Here is a 23,001-nt window from a genome sequence, read left to right as displayed (position 1 = left end):
TCTCTCTCCCCTCCCTCCTTCCCTTTCTCCCTTCACTTCTTCCATTTCTCACTCATGTATCCGGTTTTTTTCATCTGAAAGTGAGAGATAATAACAGTATCTTCCTTATAGGGTTATTGCCTGGATTAAATAAGTTGACAGTACTTTATATATGTATGAAGTGCTTTGAGTGCCTGGCCCAAAGTAAGCATTTTTTAGGTGTCTACAATTATTATTGATACTGACTCTATGTCTGGCCCTGTTATAGGAGCTAGGGATACAAACATTAAAAACACAGGTCCCTTGGAAGGCCGAAGTGGGAGGATCACGAGGTCAAGAGATCGAGACCATCCTGGCCAACATGGTGAAACTCCGTCTCTACTAAAAATACAAAAATTAGCTGGGCTTGGTGGTGTGCACCTGTAGCTACTTGGGAGGTTGAGGCAGGAGAATCGCTTGAACCTGAGAGGCGGAGGTGGCAGTGAGCCGAGATCGCACCACTCCACTCCAGCCTGGCAACAGAACAAGACTCCATCTCAAAACAAAACAAAACAAAACAAAGTAAAACAGGTCTTGCACTTAAGTATCACCAATATACAGGTATTTGCAGGATATGCTGTTCTGAAGCACTGGCTTTGGCATGAGGGGTTGGATTTGAGAGCCAGCTCCATTGTATCTCTCATTAGCTATGTCACCTTGGGCGAGTTACTTAATGTTTCTAAATCTTAGTTTTCTCCAGTGAGGATAATAATAATAATTCATGTTTTATAGATTTGTTTTTAGAATAAGGACACAAGGCAAATAAACTACTTAAGAGAATGAATATTCATCTAGGTCATAAATACTGAATTCCTTTTTCTGGAGGTGCTACTCGTTATGGGTCAGCAGATGATCCTAGACAGGACTTCACATTAGAATCCCTATCCTTCCAGATGAGATGAGAAGAGCATGGGCTTCATTGTGCTCCTCTGAATCTGGTACTGGGGCATTTGTCAAGTTGAGTGCTTTATCCTCAACACATTGGCTCTGCCAAGACAGCTGAGGGTCTATATGAAAGAGACAGGGGTTCTGTAATAAGAAGACTTGGGTACTTTCTCTACTTCTCAAATTCTGTTTTTCCATCTGTAACATGGGTATAAGTATGGTCTCTAACTCACACTTATAGTGAAGGTCAGTTGAGATAATCTAGGTCAGGAATTGAGCACATCAAACATGCCTGACATACGGTTGTGTTCTATTAAATTGACAGCTATTATTGTTTTGCTACTTTGATTCATAGTTAATTTTCTGCTTGGAAAAGAGCTTGCATAGCTGGGGCTCTAGTTATCTACTTTTGTTTTGGAAGATTATCTTAGTTTTTAAAAACCACTGTTTTCTTATTTCAAGAGCAATATATGTTCATCACTGGAAGAAATCTCAGAATATTCTGTTTTGTATTTTCTAATCCTCCATCCCTGGGCAGAGTGGGAGTCATACTGGGTGAGATGGTGCAGGCTGGCTAGACTCCCTTGCCTAGCATATCATTTTTGGTTGGCATGAAGTTTCATAAGGAATGATCACCAAGAATCACTTAATTGCTACCCCATTATTGGTTGTCCCCAAAGCAAGCACAGGCTGAAATTACTAAGTTTATTATTTCTCTCTGGAGAATGTATTTTTTTAAGTTTTAGGGTGAAATTCAGATTCAGTGATGTAATAAAATAATAATTGAAAATAGATTAATACTGTCTGCCATTGTCTTTGTTTATTTCTATAATAGCGTGATTTCACTCTAAGCAATGGGTGATGCTTCCAATAACTATCATTTATTAAACACCAGACACTTTCCGTGCATCATCTCATTTGTTCCAAATGACAAGCCTATGAAGTAGGTATTCAGTTCCTCTGTTAGCCGTGAAAAATCTCGACCCAGATTAAATAACTTGCTCAAGATCAGAGAGTTAGGATTTAAACCAAACTCAATGTGCCTTCAGGCTTTTTAAAACTACTGTGCCCCCAAAGTTAGAGTGGATTTAAACAAATAAATGAAGAATTAAAAAGCTTTAAACAGTAATCTTTACTGAAGCAAAAAACTTCATAAATATTTCTTGTAACACAAAAGAATAAAAACAAAAAATGCAACATTAAACTACAACTTAAGCATACTTTTCCCAAACTCCCAGCCTCATCCCAGCCTACACACTGAGTCCTGATATTTAAAAATTTAATACAGCCAGCCAGTGGGGTTCATAAAACTGTGACCTTTATTTAAATTGTCAGGAGGAAGAAGCTTATAATAAACAGGCAAGAGCAACCAAAAATTGCATACAAAGAGCTTTGGAAACATCTGAATACAAATCATTTTCTAAATGTAGGTTGCTCTTATCATCGATTATATAAGAAACACAACCTTAGACCTTCCCTGCATTGCAATAATAATGAAGGAAAACCCTTATGCTCAAAATGATTAAAGCATTTAACACACAAAATGAACACTAGGGAGAAAGTCTTGTCTTCATTATACTCAGCGTTATGCCACACAATAAATATAATCTCCCTTAGGTTTTACTAAACACCCAAGCTCTTTAATTTACATTATTTTATTCATTTGAATTCACTTCAGATTTATGAAAGGAAAATAAGAGATCTCACAATAAATGAAAAGGTGTAGTTAACAAGATACCTTAATGAATCTTAATAAAATCCATGTGGGAGTGAAGCGAACATCAACTTACCCTGAAGTCACATCGGTTGGTGGTCAAATATTTTTATGGGGTGTGAGCAAGTGTATTCATCATTAGAAGATAATGATTAAAATTACTGCTTGTATATGCCCTTCAATTTAAGTTATGATCATGCACCATCTCCCAATTTTTGCTTCACATTCAAAGCATTTTATAAAAGGGAAAATAAGCTAGAAAGTAAATGATAGTATTTTATTTGATGCTTTGCATACAAGCACTCAATGAAGGTAGATGACTGGCTGAAGAGAAGTGAACACTTTTCTTGTTTTTAATCACATTATACCTTAGATGCTGTGAATATCTTGGCATCTACTTATTTAGCATTTATGGTTTCAACATTCTCAAGTAATACAATGACCATGATATATAGACTTGTTACATTTTGCTGAAAATTGTGTCTTTTTAATAAAAATAAAGTGGCCAGGCACGGTGGCTCACGCCTGTAATCCCAGCACTTTGGGAGACCACGACGGGTGAATCATCTGAGGTCAGGAGTTCAACACCAGCCTGACCAACATGGATAAACCCTGTCTCTACTAAAAATACAAAATTAGCCAGGTGTGGTGGGGCATGCCAGTAATCCTAGCTACTCGGGAGGCTGAGGCAGGAGAATCGTTTGAATCTGGGAGGTGGAGGTTGCGGTGAGCTGAGATCGTGCCATTGCACTCCAGCCTGGGCAACAAGAGTGAAACTCCATTTCCGAATAAATAAGTAAATAAATAAATAAATAAATGTCAAGCATCATTATCTTAGCAAATGTAGCAAAAGGAAGAAAAAGTTTTGCAGTTCTATTATCAAGAGTAATGTGTTTTTATGTGTTGTCAAAAGACAAAATTACAACAAATTTAGTTTTAAATCTAATTTGTGATTCATGAATTGGAGCAAACTTCATTCTACAAAATTGAATGAGAGTTCTGACTGGGCAATGCAGAACCGTGGGTTTTGTAAGGTGGAAGCGAGGAAACAGAGCAGTAGAAAAAAAGCTAATTGGTTAATGTTGGGTTACTTCAGCTGCTTTTTTTTTTTTTTTTTTTTTTTTAAATAGGGTTAAAGCAGAGAGGACTTTCTTATTACACTGACCCAGGTAGACTGGAATCTCCTGTTTATCCAGAAAACCTGGGCTGTTTGGAAATCTATCTGCTTTCTTAAAGTTTCAGTTTGATTATGTGGCATTTAGCATGAGTATTCCATTTTGGTTTGGTCTGATCTGTAAGGGCCTAGTGTAGGAGCTCTGTCCAAAACAATGGCCTCCCATTGTTAACAGTGTGTATTTATATAAAATGATATAAAAAATTAAAATTTACAAAACAGATGCCTTTTTCTCGTATTTCTTGTATTTTTTTTCTCTCCAGGTCAGGAGTTCTGTCTTCATCATCATCGAGAATCTAGGACCCAGCACAGCACAGTGTCTAGACCATACTAAGCAGTGTCTAGAACATAAGATACTTCCTGAATATCTATGTTAAGATCTTTCTGTATCATTGCATATTCCACCACATCTTTTTGATGACTTCATAGTTTTCCATCCCATGGATGTATTGTGATTTATTTAGCTAAATTCCTGTTTTTTGCTTAGCAAAGAGGTTACTGATTTTTCGCTATTTTAAGTGGGAGTAAACATTCACGTAGTGAAATCTTTTCTTAGAATTCCACTTGGACATCTTTGGAATTGTTGGTGTGAAGAGTAAGCACAAATATATCATTTTTAATACCTGTTATCAAAAAAGTCACCAAATGTATTTAAATATTTTACTTTGGCTTCTATAAATATATGAAAATGACTATTTTCCACTTTTCCTGACTTGCAGGTCTTTGAATCTAGGTATGGGGGAAAATCTAGGTAGTAAGGCCAATTGATCAGTATTTACTCCTTAATGAAGTTTTATTTTTCTCAAGTGTACATTTTATGAAATGAATCATATCCTCAAATTTGTAAATTGTAAAAGCTATTGAAATGATCCTCTTTTGAATGTCAATTGTCAGTGGATACCACTAGTGCCATTAGATACTAGTGTCATTTAAAGACCACTCTTTAGTCAGTGAAAGCCCGACTCCTTTGTGAGTTTGGGTAAATAAAATTTCAGTAGATGAAGTCATTTCACTGGATTGTGAAGATCAGTAACTCATCCCAAATCTCATTTTAGAAAGTAAATACAGCTGGAGGAATAATATATACCCTAGAAGTGTCAGGTTAGAAAGGATTTAACACCACACAATAAACTATAAATAACAGCATTTTGAAGAACTACGGCACATTCATTAATGTCAAATAAGGAATTTGGAAATAGCCATCAACCAACCATTGTGGTGATAGGACCATTTCAGAATTCTTCATTGGCAGGGAAAGAGAAAAATCATGATCAAAAGTGGAAATGAAGAGATTTTTCCAATTATCTGTTGACACTAAGAGAGGATGTAATTTACTCTCTCTTGAATATGACCCTTTAAATGTGTGAAATAGGATTGTTCCTCGTATAGTCCACGTGTTTCAAAAAGTCCATGAACTCTTTGAAAGTAATTCACTTGAGTTTTCAAGTTGCATGTAACATGGTACTAAACAATTTAATTTTAAGAAGCATGAAAAAGACAAAGCCACAAAAAATTAGTAAAAAACCTTACGGTAGTGAATTTAAATGGTGGCAGAAAAAAATCTTTTGGAACTGAGAAGACCAACCTTGATATGTGCTCAGAAACAGTAAAAATCAAGTCTGAGTATAAAGATCATGGATGGTCACAAACTCTTGAGAGTGATGTTCAATATGACACTTTACCTAAGGGGGCAATAGACATGACTTTTCAAAATTCCAGATGAAGCAACTTACCATAAAATTATCGATACATAGATAAGAACATAAAACAATTCCTTTTATGGTGTGTCTCTCAAAGAACGGAGGAAAAGAATAGCAAATGGTGGTAAAAGTCTACCAACTTTTTTGCTACTGCATTAGCTGTCTACATGCTAATTGTTGTTTGTGTATTTTAACTCAATTGTTATGAAATAGACCTATAGACATGTCATTCTATGGATTAGAATCTTCATGTATTGTGGTAATTATATTTTGAGAACAGAATGTGGATTATCTTGCAAGTTTTTAAGGAGCCAGAATATTGCTTTCTCTAGAAAGTTACCTAGATCCCTTTTGTTCTGCCTACCTCCCCTTTATTCTGATTTTATTCACTTTGGAAAATTGATATATGCATATTTTTTTCTATCATATCTGTGAGAAAATTCTACAAATTGTGTTTTCCAGGGAGAAGTTTGAAAGGGATTCCATTTCTCACAAACATAAAGACAGCTCAAAGATCTAATGATTCCAGGTTTTATTTATTCATTCATTCATCAGATATTTGCTAAGAGCCATGTGCTATATTGAGCACAAATGATGCATGCTTTATACTCATGGAGTTCCCATTTTAGTTGGAAAGCAAAAAGTGAATAAATGAATGCACATAAGACTAAACAAACATAAATATTTACAAATTGTGATAAGAGTTAAGAAAAACAAGAACAATAGCCTGAGATTAAGAAGAGAAGACAATTCTACTATTTATAGGGTGATAGATAACAGTTTACTTTTTATAGGGTGGCAGGGCAGTCTTCCCCCAGGAAGTGAAATTAAAGATGAGAGGCAAAGGATGAGCAGGAGCTAGTCATCCAAACAATGCCACATGTAGGAGAAAAAGGAGTTTGTGCAAAAAGCCACGAGTCAAGCAAGAGCCTGTTGTGTTGGCAAACCTCAAAGAAAACCAGTGTGAATGGGATGATGAGTGGGGAAGATAAAGGGCTTGAGGGAAGCTGGTGAGGCAGTCAAGGCGAGAACATGAAAAAGAAGTTTGAGTTCTACCTTAAGTATAATCCCTTAAAAGATTTAATCAGAAGTGTAACATGAGCTTGACAAAATTTATGTTTTAAGATGACTCTGGCTACTTAATATGGAATATAGTGAAAGAGCGGAAGAGTAGAAGCATACGCATTGTCAAGAGTTGTAGAAATGTTGGCTAGAAGATGATGGTGTTAACAGAGTAGAAGGCAAGAAATTGATTATTTGAGATATAAATTGATGATGGGATCAAAGGTGTGGGTAGTGCATTGTATACAGGAGCGAGGGAGAATGCAGCATTTCTAAGACTTTGGCTTATGCATCAGGATCAATGGTGGCACCATCTTACTGAAATGTAGATGACTGTAAGGGCAGATTGCAATTTATGGATTAGATGATACAGCAAGGTTTTTCTAAATTTCTCTGGTGATGGGTCACTTGGGGTACTTGTTAAAAATACCTGGACCCTATTCCAGGCACTCTGAGCCAGAGTTTCTCACTGAGTGTTCTAAGAAGTCCTATTTTTAAGAAGCATCAGAGAAGACTTTTTATCACCATTGAAGTTGGGAAAACATTGTATTAGAGAATGGAATCTCCATGGAAGAGGGTTCCTGTATGACATAGTGCAGAACCAGAAGATGGGGAAAGAGGAGGCTTGATTTCAAGGAAGAGGAGATTAAAGGCCATTGGACTTCCATTGGTTAAGAAAAGGACCCTAATAGGCCGGGCGAGGTGGCTCACACCTGTAATCCCAGCACTTTGGGAGACCGAGGCAGGTGGATCACGAGGTCAGGAGTTCGAGACCTGCCTGCCCAATATGGTGAAACCCCGTCTCTAGTAAAAATACAAAAATTAGCCGGGAGTGGTGGCATGCACCTGTAGTCCCAGCTACTTGGGAGGCTGAGGCAGAAGAATTGCTTGAACCTGGGAGGCAGAGGTTGCAGTGAGCCGAGATTGCACCATTGGACTCCAGCCTGGGTGACAGAGCGAGACTCTGTCTCAAAAAAAAAAAAAAAAAGAGAAAGAAAAGAAAAGGACTGTAATCAAAGTACTTAGCATAGTATCTGGCACACCATACATGTTGATTAGTGTCAGTGTAGAATAGTCAAAATTTTGTATGCTATATTCAGATGTGCAAAAAACCACCATCTTTATTTTTCATAACTGGTCTAATGTTACTTATGGAGGTAGTAACGGAGTAAGGGAGAAAAAGTATTGGTCAAATCCAATACATCGAATCTGATTTGTTTACTTAAATAATCTTGTTAAATATTTCTCTTTCTGTCACTTTTTAAATAAAACCTCATTTTAAAAGGATTTTCTCCTCCCTTTGCATTTTTCCAAGGGAACATCTTACTGGGAGCGAATGGCTTGTAAGACTTCAGGTAGTAGGGAAAGGAGCTATTATTTTGTAATGTCCTCTGACTTCTCTGGCCTCTGTAGAGATAATCTTTTTCTGATGTTCACGTCTGTGACTGGTGAACTCATTTGTTGTTCTTTAGGCATCAGAGCTGAGGCTTCACCACCACTAACTAAGCCCACGTCAGCTCTGAGGCCTGGCTTTGATGCCTCCCATCAGCCTGGGGTTACAGCATCTTCTCACCTGGAGAACATCTGGAAAGCTAGTCCTATAAACTCCTTTCCACATTGTTCAAGAGATATGTAGGATGTTTTGCATCTCTTTCAGGATGCTTGAGCACCAATGAAGGCTGTAAGATCGTCCTTTGCCCACCCTTGCCACTTCACCTATGGTGCTCTGCTACAGCCACCCTGGTTGATGTCAATACATGATGCAGTCTCCGTTCAGAGCCCCGTAAAGTAGAGCAAAATCTCCTCCTATTTCTGTTTTGTCCCTATCCCACATGCTCTCTCCTTTCACTCAGTCCTTAGCCCAGAGAGGGAAGGTTAAAACACACACATCTGCTCATCTTTGCCTTCCTCTGACTTTTCTCCTCCCCTCTATGCTTCTCTGGGGGTCAGAAGTATGGACTTTCTTCTTCAGATAACTTTCTTCAAGAACTTTTCCACATTATGTCTTCTTTTCTCCAGATGCGACATCTACTTTTCTCACTGTTCCCTTCTCCAGGGTAATAGTGAAGAATGACCAGCAAGGAATGGGATTTATGGCAAAGTAACAAAAAACATATTGTTTTACAATTTGTAATATAGTGTTTGAAAACGTGAATTTTCCTTGTTGCTTTTGGTTATCCTTGATTTAAATTCCAATAATGTTAGTACAAAATCTCTCAAAATGTATACTTAGTTTCCTGGATCACATAAAAGTAGAGTACTAGGGGTGGCTTCCCATTCTATACCTAGTTTTGGTTGGACAGAAACTTAAGAAATACAGTAGTTGTACCAGCTGTAAGGAAAAGAAAAGCAAGCTCACTCTTGTGAAGAAGTGAGGGGGAAAAAATTGGGAGCCAGATTAGGAAGAAGTCATGTGAGAGCCTTGGGAAGCAGTGTGCAGGCTCAATTTATGTTTAGATACATAGAGTGTTAGGCCTGGAAGATACTCTAGCAATAGATGAATGCCCTCTTTTGCAGATATGTAAATCAGTGCTCAGTAGTGCAAAGTTATCTGTATGGATTTTAGAGCTTGTGAGAGACAAGCTTGAGACTTACTCACATCCTTGGAGCATCTGCTTCCTAATCCTGAGCTCCCCATCCTCTGGTTCTGCACTGTGTCACACATTATTTTCCAAATATCCTAGCAAGCATCAGAAATTACAATTTTAATACTACTTTCAAGTAACCAAAAAGACTAAGATTTGTGAATAAATTATAATTCCTAATTGATCATCTTTAATCACAGCGCCATCCCAAGGATTGCCTTCGAATAGAAATTCAATTTATTGTATTAATTTAAATCATAGTATTAGTGACATTAGCTGCTACGGGTAACATTAGCTGCTGTAGGCAACATTAGCTGCTAGGGTAACATTAGCTGCTATAACAAAAAATTTCCAGAACCACTAATACAGGTGTTAGATGGGTTCCTTCTGTCTTGTACCTCTGCCATCCTGCAGTGGAGAAGTTCCCAAACTTTCTCAGTTCACAGAATCCTTGTCGCCCCTAGTATTTTTTTTCACAGTGCTCCTAAGCCAAAAGAAATAGCTAACAGCACTGTTGATTAGGTAGTTTGACTCCCAAACTGAATAAAGATATATGTTCTAGCAACTGAGTACCTTCTTGATAAAAAAATCATACACATACATGGAAATAAAAATATTTTTATTAATACAATTGTTCAATTATTAAATATATTCTACAGTTGTATTAATTGGAATGTGTATGCCCATTGAGTACTGCACAACCTCTCAAACCTTGAGATTCTTGAGTTTCTTTAAATAGATTAAGAAGCTAAAGATAGAATGTGAGGCTGAGTGCAGTGTTTTCAGATTTTAAACACTATTTTACACTTGTGTTGCCACATCTAATTAAAGAGCAATTTTAGTTAGAGACTCACTTTTACTAATTTCCCTCAGATCATTCAACTTAGTCATAGTAACAATTATTTTCCTTACATGCTCATATTATTTGTTTCCATACTATTTAATTCAATGACATAATTACAATTATATATAAAACTTGCATAATTAAGTTTGGGAACAAACACAAGTAAGTGTAAACCCACTGGATGAGTAGAAGTCTCCAGGTGTGTAGTAGCCTGCAAGGGGCAATCATTTAGCAGCTGCACACATCACTGTGTTTGACAATACAAAAGCTTAATCCACTGAGCTAGATAAGTAGAGGACTCAGGGCTGCTAGATCTATGCAGATGAAAGAAATCAAGGGTACCTAAGGCTTTATTCTTGTTTGACCAGTGCTGAACTGGTCAGAAAATCTAAACATAATTGTGTTGCTTCCAGAGACCCAATGTCTTCCAGGTCCTTTGTTGATAGGTAAGGAAATGGAGACTCAGATAAATTGTCTTGGCCACAGCCAGTGTTAAAATCAGGTTTCTGGTTTTTTTTTTTTTTTTTTTTTTTTAAGACAAAGTCCCACTCTTTCACCCAGGCTGGAGTGCAGTGGCGCCATCTGGGATCACTTCAACCTCTGCCTCCTGAGTGATTCTCCTGCCTCAGCCCCCTGAGTAGCTGGGACTACAGGCGTGCACCACCACACATGGCTAGTTTTTGTATTTTTAGCGGAGTTGGCGGGCGGTGGCGGGGGTGGGTTCCGCCATGTTGGTCAGGCTGGTCTCGAACTCCTGACCTCAGGTGAGTCAACCAACTTGGCCTCCCAAAGTTCAGGGATTACAGGCATGAGCCACCTCGCCCCACCTGACTTTTAGATCAATATTCTTTCTGGTATAATATACCACAGACCCAGACTAGACAGATCAATTAGGAATTATTTATTCACAAATCTTAGTCTTTATGGTTACTTGAAAGTAGTATTAAAATTGTAATGTCTGATGCTCACTGTGATGATTGGAAAATAATGTGTTCTGGTACTTCTTTAGTATTCAGAACTGTGAACCACTTTACCTGACACTCCAATCAAGCTAAAATTAACTAACTGTGAGGTAATGAGGATATAGGTAAACTAGTTCACACATGTAATTGTGAAAACAGCTCTTACCATTAAATAGCAAGCATTTTGGTTTGAACCACACTATCATGGTTTAATTAATGCCTGTTCTATGCAAGCCTTCTTTAGAGATTACAGAAGAAAATAAACTGTTCTTTTCATTTTTTTTTCAAAAAGAAATGATAGAAAACAGTTTCTTCCTTCGTCTTAGTGGAATCGACAGGAATGGAATTTCTAAAAAGATTTTTTTTCGCCTACATATTAACTGCCTACATATTAACTATGAAAATTCCAATCTGGTACAACTGCTCCTTTATTTTAAAAACATCAAGTCAGTAGCCCCCTTGGTTTAAAAATATAAGCACTGTGATTTCTTTTTAGATCTTTATTATATAAAATGTGAGTTTTTGAATTAATTTTTTTGCACAGAATCTTGCACAAAATTTTGCTGCACAAAATTAAATTATATTTTCTTCTTATTTCCTGAGTTGTGTGTATATACATATTTATGTTCAATTACATACACACATGCACACACACACATGTGTCTCTGTGTATAATACATATGTGTATATATGTGTTTATGTTCAATGTAATATTTGTGGGACATATATGTATATATGTGTGTGTTCAATTACACACACACAGACATACATACACATGTGTATGTATAATACATGTGTGTACATGAGTGTGTGTAATTGAACATATGCATATACACGTATGTATTATACACACAAATATTAAAACTTAGACACAACAAACCTCTGTTTTAGGGAAGTGAATTTTATATCATTTGAAAATAAATTGTAGGCAGATTAATTATTCAGGATACATCAACTAAAGAAATGTTTTAGTTAATGTATGTGTAGATAATATTCAGTAAAGCACACCACTTAATTCAATGGACCAAACGTTCTGGGCTTTTAGATAGTTTTTAATTTTTTGGCTATTACAAATAGTGCTGCTGTGAATGCACTTGAACATATCTTTTGGTACACATATCTACAGGTTTGGTTTTATACTTAGGCATAGATTTGCTAAGTCATAGGCCTTTTACATGTTCACTTTTAGTAGCTACTGCCAAATGGTTTTCCATAGGTGTTATACCAATTTACACTCTACCAGCAGTGAGTTACTGCTGTGTACCCTCACCCACTTAGTCTTCTTTATATTAGCTACTCTGGTGTATGTATATTATTTCATCATAGTCTTCATTTGCATTTCTATGATGACTAGTGAATGAATGCTTTTAAATATGCTTATTAAACATTTCAAGTACTTGTTCAAATCTTTTATCCATTCTTCTATTTTCTTGTGTATCTTTGTCTTATTGATTTGTAGACGGTCTTTATATATTCTCCATATGAATTAATTGATTTATAGAGGCTCTTTATATATTCTCCATGTGAGTTCTTTGCTAGATATGCTTATTGCAAATATCTTCTTCCAGTCCATGGATAGGCCATTCTTTTTGTATCAACCCTGATGCTGTTAGATTATTCTATGGTCAATCAATTCTAAAAGAAAGGAAAGAACACTGGCTTTCGTTAAGAGTAGCCTTGAGGTAAATGCCTGAACCATTACTGTGTGATTTTGGGCAAGTCTCCTAACCTTGAAGAATCTCTTTGCTCACCTTGTAACGTTAATAATAACCACTCATAATATGTTGTGAAGATTAAATGAGCTATTTTATGTGACAGAGCCTGGCAGAGTGCCTGGCACATATTAGATCTAGATGCTTAATAAATTTTACAGGATGGAAGGGAATAAAATACTCTTAGTTAATTTCATCTTGGGTATCTGATACTGGCCACAAACTTTTAAAGATTTCAGTGGCAAGTTCGGTGTTATTGCAGAGCCTCCCTGAGGCCTGCCTTACGTGCGTTATGTCTTCATTATCCTTTCTTGTAAACTCAAGGGAGTAAAAAAGCCTGAAACCACCAGCCCCTGCTCTTGCTTCCTGAGATGGGGGGTCAGAATATTTGCTTTTTTTCTGTGAAAGTGAAACACGTTAGATAATTAGATTTTTAGGAGAGTAAAACACATTGGAAGTAACATTTAAAAAAACAAGGAACACATATTTCTAAGAGAAATAAATTGAAGTGTGTCCAATTGTAACTAATTATCTTTCATATCTTTTTCTCAATGAAAGCTTTCCTTGGGTTCAGATGGATACATTACAGGCTACGTGTATACCTATATATTCTGCATTTTATGTATATATACATATATAGACATTATGTACATATATTTCTGCATTTTTAATATGTAAGTATATATACATATGTACTTATATATGTGTATATATACTTATATTTATATATAAGTATACTTATATATGTATATATTTATAAGTATTTATATATAAATATATACTTATAGATATAAGTATATATTTATAAGTATTTATATATAAGTATATATACTTATATACTTATATATGTATATATTATATATTTTATATATACACTTATGTTTATAAGTGTATATATAAAATATACTTATATTTATAAGTGTATATATACTTATATTTATGTGTATATATAAAAATATATAAGACAATTATATATATAAAATGCAGAAATATATATACATTATATATATACATATATACATGTTCTTCTCAAGTGTTAATGACATTTATTTCAGTTATAAAACAAATGAAATTGTGGCCTGCTTGGTGAGACATGACTAATCCAGGAGCAGCCAGATGGCAGTGCCAGTCAGTTCTCTTGAGTGATGTGACATCATGATCTCTTCCAAACACCTGGGTACAGACTTGTAAAACAATAGGGAAAAACAGCACTTCTGGATTTGAGAGTTTTCTAAATCAGATTAACAAATAGAAGCTTAGTATTAATTTATGCCATTTAAAAATCTACCACTCAGCATTTCTATAGTAGCCACTGACATTATTCATTTCTACCACAGGTAAGGCAGAGGACCCCCACTTCAGTGGTGGCAAACAGAAAAAGTAGAATTGAACAAAATTCAAGTTATTGTTGTAATCATCAGATGATTGTAAATCATCAGAGGAGCTACAGTAATTACCCTCCATATTCTAAAAAGGTAGATTTACTCAGGTGAAAAGATATAGAATTCTGCCCTTTGCTTTTCAATACATGTCAACTGTGACTGAATATGTGGAGGGATTATCGGAGTTGGTATTTCTCTCAAGCTATAAAATGATTTTACAAATCCCCCACTTCCATTCCATTTATAGGTCTTTGTTCCCCCCTCCCTGAGGAATTCATTTACAATAAATGGTAAAGTGCTGGGAGTAGAACACTTACTTTTACAATCTGTTACTATATAATTAAACCAGATCCAAGTGGCCTATTGACTTCCAAGGTTTAATGGGTTAGTGTGGTTCATGAAAACTCCAGGGGGACGCCTGTAAAACCTGATTTGGGACCACATCCTGGTTTTTAACAATGTTATCCTTTGAGGAATTGTCATTGAAGAAGTCGTATATTTTCAGTGTTCTGCAGTGCAACAAGTACTTTCTATTGACCAGCAACAAGGCATACTGTTTACAGCCAGTTATTTGAGGTGACTTGTTAGTCAGCCCTGGAAATCCTATAGCAGAATCTTGTCCCCAATCCTGTCTTCTCCAAGAGTTTGTTGAACATCACTCATGTGCAAGCTTTCTTATGTTTATACTTGATGATATCCTGAATTCTCAAATTTGGATAATACTTACTGGTTTAAAACTGAAAATAATAGCACTTTTTAGGCACTTTAAAATGGAAATTTCTGTACTTAAATTGGACGGAATCAAGGGTTTAGATAGATGTGTAAAGTGTCCAGGACAGATTTTGATAATTATATAATCTGTTTTGAAAATTCTTTAAAGGGGTTGCTTTGTAGGGCAAAAGCCCAGGGAAGTTTCTCCAAGTAGATCTAGAGGTCTTGAGAGATGCAAAGAAACATTGAGACTAATGCACTGGGTTCTTCCAGGTCTCCTGGGAGCAGAATCTTTGGCCTGGAAGTCGAGAGGAAGAGGAAAAGGCAGGTTTTGTGAGTTTCATTGTCAGGCATGAAAGCTGTGGGTGGAAATTCAATGGAGATCTTATTAATCATCTCAGCAATTAGTCTGTGGACCATGAATTAGTAAGATACTGTAATGTTTGTAATTTATTTTGGTTATGTTTGTCATCTTATATATTTCCTATGATGATCAGCGGTGCAATCATTGGAATGTAAAGGTCTGGATATATTAGTTTTGAGGAGGAGTGATGAAAAGAGTTATTTGTTTATTTTTTTTTTCAGAGCCACTCTTGATGATAGAATGGGTGACGTGACAGCCACCAAAGTAATGTGACATGAAGTAGAAATGAGACCTGAAATGTGGCCTGGACCTTTACCTTGGAAATGCCCATAAATCGTGTCCCTATTCCTTAAGATTTTACTTAAAGTTATTTTAAGAATGTTGTGAAGTTTCCAATCATACTAAAATCTTCAAAAAAAAAAAAAAAAAAACCCACAGAATTTACATTTCAAAAGCACTATTGTTTTCATGATAATGGTGGCAAGTAATTTTCAAATTTGGATTATTTTAGAAACAGATTAAAAGAAGACAACTATAATATAATCCCAATAAACAAAAGCAAATAAAAAGGCTAAATCATGGGACCATCAGTATATAGATTCTACTTATTACTGTGGTCTTTATTCCTTATCTTTATGATGTAGTTCATATTTTTTATTATGCAAGTTTTTGAACAAACACAAAAGTTCAGAAAACAGTATAATGAACAGCATATACCTATCACCCAGGTAATCCAGATTTTTCACACTTACATCATCTATCTTTTGTTTGGGACTGAAATATTTTAAAGCACATCTAAGACCTTATCCTGACTTATCTTTTCATTTTAGTGATCTCCTTGCAAGTAATTGTAACAGATAATGCTATCATCATTTGATAGGAAAAGAAGCTGAGTTCCATACTTTTAATTTGCCTAAGGTCACCCAAGGAGTTAGTAGCAGAGCTACGATCGCCTCTTTCTTAACTCCATTAGACTTGCTGGCATAATTTCACAGTTCCCAATGCCCCTTGTCCTTGAGAACTGTTCCCTGTGTAAGACTTAGTTTTAGCAGCTCTGTCCTTTTACTGTGTGACAACCCTAACACTCCCAACCAAGATGTAATGGATAGACCGTGATGGACACTCAAGCTCTGATGGGCCAGTCAGATTCCTTCCTTTTGGAATTCATTATTGGGGCTATAAAACAAGTCTGTCTTCCAGGAGGTGTTGAGATACATGCTACTTTGGAAATGATGGGTCAGAGAAAATCTCCCTGGTAGGAGATACCTGAATAAAGTCCAGAAAGAAGAAAGTGGGGAACTGATATGGTTTGGATCTGTGTTCCTACCAAATCTCTTGTTGCATTGTAATCTCCAGGGCTGGAGATGGGATCTGGTAGGAGGTGACTAGATTATAGGAGAAGATTTCTCATGAATGATTTAGCTCCAGCCCTCTTGGTACTGTCCTTGTGATAGTGAGTTCTCACGAGATCTGGTTGTTGGAAAGTGTGTAACACCTCCCCTGTTCTCTCGCTTCCTCCTGGACCAGCCTGTGAAGTGCTGGCTCTCTCTTTGCCTTTTGCCATGGCTGTAAGTTTTCCCGAGGCTTCGCCTAAAGTTGAGCAGATGCCAGCATCATGTTTCATGTACAGCCACAGAACCATGAGCCAATTAAACCTCTTTTTTTTTTTTTTTTTGTAAATTAGTCTCAGGTACTTCTTTATAGCAGTGTGAGAATGGACTAAAACAGAGACCCATGCTGACATCAGGGAAAAAAAGGTGATCCAGGCAGAGTGAACAGCAATAGCAAAGCCCCAAGGTGGGACATGCTTGGATGTTCAAGGAAGAGGTGAGAGTAGGGCATACAAAGGCAAGCATGGCAGGTGATGGTGGCAAGGGAAAGGTCATAGAGGGCCTTGTGAGCCAAGGTAAGGTCTTTGGAGGTTTGTCTGAATTTGATGGGAGCATTCTGCAAGGTTTGGAGCAAATGGGTGATAAAATCCAACTTACAAGTTGAAGGGATCCCAAGTAGCCATGTGGAGAATAAACAGCAGGGACCAGAGGGAAGAAATGGGGAGAGTTGTTCGGACATGGCAACAACCCAGGTAAAAGATGATGGTGGCTAGGATGACAATGATAGTTGTGGCAGTGGTGAGATACAGTTCCTGGAAATTGTCCCTCAAGAGACCTAACTTCCCCAGGGTTCTGTGAGAAGATACAGAAAAGTTTCTAAAAATTTCTTTTTGGTTTGTTTAACTAGTTTGAGCTGTTTTCTTTGTCTTACAGTAAAAAAGTCTTGCTAAAGACTGTGTAGTCTTTGCCATTCCGTAGTGCTTAATGAATGCTTACTATGTGCATAGTTGACTGTGGCAGGTTGTAGTTCCAAAAGAAGGCCAAGCAATATTTTCCATCCCACCCAATCTTCTTACAACGTGACCTTGCCGTCTCCTATTAACAGCTGGAGTCTATGTCACCTCACCTTAAGATGGGACTGCCTGGATCATCAATAGAATCTGGTGGAAGTAACACCATCTGACTTTCTGAGACTACATCATGAAAGGCAAGATGGCATTCCTCTGGCTCTCTCAGGAGGCTTCCCCTTGGAATCTGGCCACCATATTATGAGGTGGCTCAGGCCACATGGAAAAGCCACACATAGGTGTTCAGCCCCAGCAGAAGTCTTAGCTGACATGGATTGTCTGCATAACCTGTTAGTGAGGAAACCGTTGAGATGACTCCAGCATCATCCAGTGTCTGACTGCAACCACATGGGAGACCTTTAGCAAGAGCAACCTAGCTAAGCCCAGTCAGCTCCAGAACCATACAAATAAAACAAATAATTGTTTTAAGTCATTAGTGTGGGGTGGTTTGTTACATAGCAATGGATGACTGATTTTGTTACCATATGTATTGCATTATCTAGGACATCTGATTTAAACCATTATACTTTTCTAATAATAGTGAATAATTATACGGTACTTCTTATATGCCAAACATTGTTTTGTATGCTTTACATGTAATAACTCTTTTAATCCTCACAATGGGCTTGTGAATTAGGTACCATTATCATCCCATTTTACATATGAGAAAATTGAGGTATAAAGAGACTCAAGGTGAAACACTTTATAAATATTGTGCCAAGTTTTGAACCGGATGGTATGAGCTCCAAAGCCCATATATTTACACATTACCCTAAGCTGCCTCAGATCCTGATGGACTATTTTTCAGGAGCTTTGCCTCAATTCTGTGTCCCTGATAGCCAGTAGTTATGACAGTACTTAGAGAACAGCAGAGATAATATAATCCAGAATAGTTGGTCTAAGAAGTATTTGTGTTTGCCATTCTTTGCCTAGAAAAAGTAAATGCAAAACTAAACATCCAACAGATGAAACAAAGCAAAATAAAACACATTGACCCTCCTAAAATTATTTTTTTCTCAAAATCAAATAAAAATGTATTTCCTGGGCCACCCAGATAACTTTAAGCATCCTAGTCAATGCACTTCTGTGCAAATACTTAACAGAAGCCATATTTCTTACTGTGCTGTGGTTATTTTACTCTGTCATGGAAACAAGAACGTTACAGAAATTTATGAAAATGGGTCCAAATATGCATTTAGGCATGGCTCAAGACAATACTTTAAGTAGATCAAAATTTTTTTTGTTATTTCCACCATTCCTTTTTTTTTTTTTGTCTTTTTCTCCTCAGGTGACTCTTAGCCTACTTGATGACTTCCCCTAAATTTAATCCAATAAACACTTATTGAGCTCAGAACTTCTTTATAGGCAGATATGTGATTAACCAACACAATGCACTCTCTCAAGATGTGACCAGTGGAGGAAGGCTGGGGGCTGGGGGTTTGTGCTTATAGTGGGAGAAGCTTCTAAAAACTTCATAGAGAATGTGAGAGACAGAACTTACATTTCCAAGCAGGGGCAGGAAGAAGGACATTGCAGATGTATGGACCAGCATGGGCAAAGGCTATGAGGTATGTTCCTGAAGAGTTTAGGTATCAGTGAGTGGGCCCCAGGCTAGAGAGTATTTTCAAGAGAGGAGTAGCAAGGAACAGTTGAATTGAATCGGAAGAGAAGGGAGTAAACACTTACAGGGCACCTAATCTTAATATATAAAGTCAGGCACTTGACTATTTCACTTTATCTCCACCCAAATCTGTGAGACATAGGAGAGATGCCTATACCCAAAGAGCTCTAGAAAGTGCCGGAAACTCAACCTCAATGGGTAAATGAACTCCAGAGAGGCATTAGCTCCAGGTTCTTTCATTGTGGAATGGAAGGTTTGGACCTCAGTTAAATTTCTGTATTAGGAGAAGTATTTTTAGAAGTGGAGAGTTGAAAGCTGGCTCTATTAGGCAGCACATATCACTTTCAGAATTACAACCTACACAACCCAGTCCTGGTATCTCATTTCCAGAGAAACTCACCCCAGCACTCTCTGGGGTTTGCTCTGTGGTGAAAGGCAGGATAGGATGCCTCCTAGTTCTGCATTGGCAAGAAGAGCAGAGTGGCCTCAAAGTCACCAAAGTGTCACAGTGCTTCACCAGCAGGACTGTTTCCTCACTTGCCATGTGGGACATATTCCTTATCCTCCTTGCCTCAAAGGATGTTAGTGACAATTAAAAATAACTAGACAAACATTTCGGATACAATGAACTTTGCCTTTTATCCCACTCAATTCCATTTAATTTTAATACCATTTTAAATTTTCAGTCACTTCTCAGAGGGTTGTGGGTGGGCAGGGAAGGGTTGATTTTTGTTTTTCTTATTTTACCAGGATGATAACAGTAGAAAGAAAACTAAATTTGGAAAGAAAACCAAGTTTGGGATCATAGCTTAACCATTTATTTGTAAACTGAGTAGTCTGGCGGGGGGAACCTCAATCTTTTGAACCTCAGGTACCTACAATTAACTCATCATCTACCTCACTAGGCTATTATAAAGATTTACTACCTTAATTAAAAATGCTTTGAAAATTACAAACTACTGATATTTGCTATGATATGTAGAGTTGTTTTTGTGTGATTGTATTACCCTAGCTCCCTATAAATAGTCGAACAGGATCTGAGGCAGTTTAGGCTAATAAACTGCCTCAGATCCTGTTGGACTATTTATCAGGAGCTGCATCACCCATGCATATTTACAAGAGATTTTTGTCTCTAACCTGACTCATTTAACAGGAACAACATGTCCATATGCCAGAACATAGGCTGGCCCATAAATCACATCCTGCCCTTCTCTGAACAATCCAGTGTGTCTGTCATGTGTCGAGCCTAACAAAACACTGAGAAGCAGTCCATAATCCTAAATCCATTTATTTGTATAATGTCTCCATTTACTGAGTTCCTGGCATTTTGTATAATACCTATGTACTAACGCTTGGAAGTATAAGAGTAGTAGTTGAGGTTTTATCAAGATTTGAGTATTGAAATCTTATTAAGATATGAAAAAAATGCACATTCTTCCTCTGCCAAAAGAGATCTAGGTACCAAGATAAAATATGGCTTCTGTTTTCCACATACATAAAATTTCCACGTGCAGTATTGATAACTTTGAGGATTGTATAGATAATGAAAACTGCGCTAGTTGCCACAGGTCTATCTTTAGTCAAGATGAAAAAGAAATTACCACTAAAGAATATAGATGGGGGCCGGGCGCGGTGGCTCACGCCTGTAATCCCAGCACTTTGGGAGGCTGAGGCGGGCGGATCACAAGGTCAGGAGATCGAGACCACGGTGAAACCTCGTCTCTACTAAAAATACAAAAAATTAGCCGGGTGCGGTTGTGGGCGCCTGTAGTCCCAGCTACTCGGGAGGCTGAGGCAGGAGAATGGCGGGAACCCGGGAGGCGGAGCTTGCAGTGAGCTGAGATCCGGCCACTGCACTCCAGCCTGGGCGACAGAGCGAGACTCCGTCTCAAAAAAAAAAAAAAAAAAAAAAAGAATATAGATGGGAACAGAGACAAACTTTAGTCCTAGTAGACTTGACTTTATGTAATCCACAGTTTTTCTTTACTTTATTTGCAGCTGAAGTTGATCCTGGAAAGAGAATTTTTAGGGAGAGAACATTGTTTTCTTTCCCAGAACATCGTGTCGGGCAGGTAAGCTAGGAGGCACACTTCATTCTTTTTCTCTCTTTACCTGTAACGTTGATATAAAGAAGTTCACAGAGTAAATGCTACTTGGGAAAAGTAGCATTTTCAGCATTTTCATTTTAATACACAGAAATGACTTGTCATCCAAAATTTAAAGTCATGTTACTTCAGAGAGTCCAAAGCACAGGAAAATAGTTATTTTATCAACTAATTGCCTGCCGCTGAATTTGATTTAAGCCTGCTCTACTGCTCCCATAACATTTTACAAATCACTGTCTGCACTTCAATAGGCTCCGTGCAACGTGCTGGTAGAATCTATTTCTTTCCATAGGACCTTCCTGTCTTAGAAGTGACATTGATAATTATCTCCCTTTCACATGGGCGCCCACCAGCTGAATTGCCTAGGTGACTTCCTGCCCACTCAGATGATTAGAGTTTTGCAGCTCACATTGACTCAGGCAGCAGGATCAAATTTCCCACCTCCATCTGGCAGTTCCCTCTTCGGTCTGCTGCACCCTAAGGACAAAATGAGGGCAGCTACGTCATCCTTACCTACCTCTCTCTGAGGGTGAGAATTTCTCCTTGAATGGCTGTGAAGGCGGCAGGGCGTTGCTTCATTTTAGGTGAACATTAATATTAAACAATGGCTCTCCCTGGGAGTAGGTGGCTGCAGGTTGAATGCTAAGCTGCTTCGATAAGACTGAAACTGAACAAGAAATAAAAAAGAAATTAAATCTAGAAGAGGGCTGAAGGAAGAAAGTACCGAATTTTTAAAGACTTGCCAAGTGCAGAAGCTTAGCAGGATGAAGATCATTTGTGTGTAAACGATGGCAATTTTCCATTGCTCCATATCATGCAGTCTTTCAGTACATTGAATTCAGCTTAGAAATATGTTTGTGATTTCATTCAGAACCTTAGCATTTTGTATTATAGTGAGAAATACATTATTCACGTTTTGATGGCTTATATTAGAGGATTTTAGTAGTTGTTGCCCCAAGTTTTCACACTGTGTCCACATCTTTTGTAATGTGATTTTGTGGTTCCTCCCAAGAGATGGCTTCCATTTTTCTACCTCCTGAATGCAGATTGGCTTTTTAACATATTTTGGCCAAAGAAGTTGGTGAAAGCAACCACATACCATTCTAGCTTCGAGCACTTCCTTCTTCTCTTGGAACCTTGCTACAGCCGTGTGAATAGTCTGCTGGAGGATTAGACACCATGTGGAAGGGCTTAGTTGTTTCAGCTGAGGCCATTTTAGAACCGCCTATAGCTAGCTGAATGCTGCCTAGCAAAGAGTGATCCACAGCTGACCATAGATGCATAAGTGAGCCCAGGTGTCACAATGACCTGAATGATAATATAAGACTGTTCTTTTAAGATTCTGAGTTTTGGGTAGTTTGTTATGCAATGACAGCTAACTGATGATGCAGCCACCAAGAATATAAGGCATATTATTTATTTTTGTTTTAAATATTAATTTAAAACTATTTTAGAGCTTTAAATGAATAAAACAACAGGAAAAATGAATTTGGATTCACTGACCCACTTACAGGCAAATCACCTGAGTGGCAAACAGTGAAACTTGAGATGCAATCTGAGGTCAGGCTCTTCAGTCTTATGAATCATGATGATGCAGTTGGATTTGTTTTTCCTTCAGGGCAATGACGATTCTTTGAAATGTTTTTTTTCCTTGGAATTAAAAAAAATTATAGGATGTTGCAAAAATAGTGCACAGAGGCCATAAACTTTTCACCCAGCTTCCTCCAATGGTGACATCTCATGTAACTATAGCACAATATCAAA

At 37.4% G+C, this 23,001-nt stretch overlaps 1 long non-coding RNA gene across 1 annotated transcript in view; it reads left to right on the top strand.

Moving 5' to 3' along the window:
- Window positions 1–21,147: 21,147 nt before the first annotated feature.
- The window catches only part of LOC110741708, a 77,254-nt gene continuing 75,400 nt past the window's right edge, over window positions 21,148–23,001 (top strand). The window contains exon 1 of the long non-coding RNA XR_002518427.1: window positions 21,148–21,204. This is a non-coding gene — a long non-coding RNA (uncharacterized LOC110741708). The remainder of the gene's footprint in view (window positions 21,205–23,001) is intronic.

The sequence above is a fragment of the Papio anubis genome, chromosome 15, assembly GCF_008728515.1.
Source record: "Papio anubis isolate 15944 chromosome 15, Panubis1.0, whole genome shotgun sequence".
Lineage (NCBI taxonomy): Eukaryota > Metazoa > Chordata > Mammalia > Primates > Cercopithecidae > Papio > Papio anubis.
The sequence above is the reverse complement of the archived record's forward strand: the minus strand, read 5'-3'. Positions and strand labels throughout refer to the sequence as shown.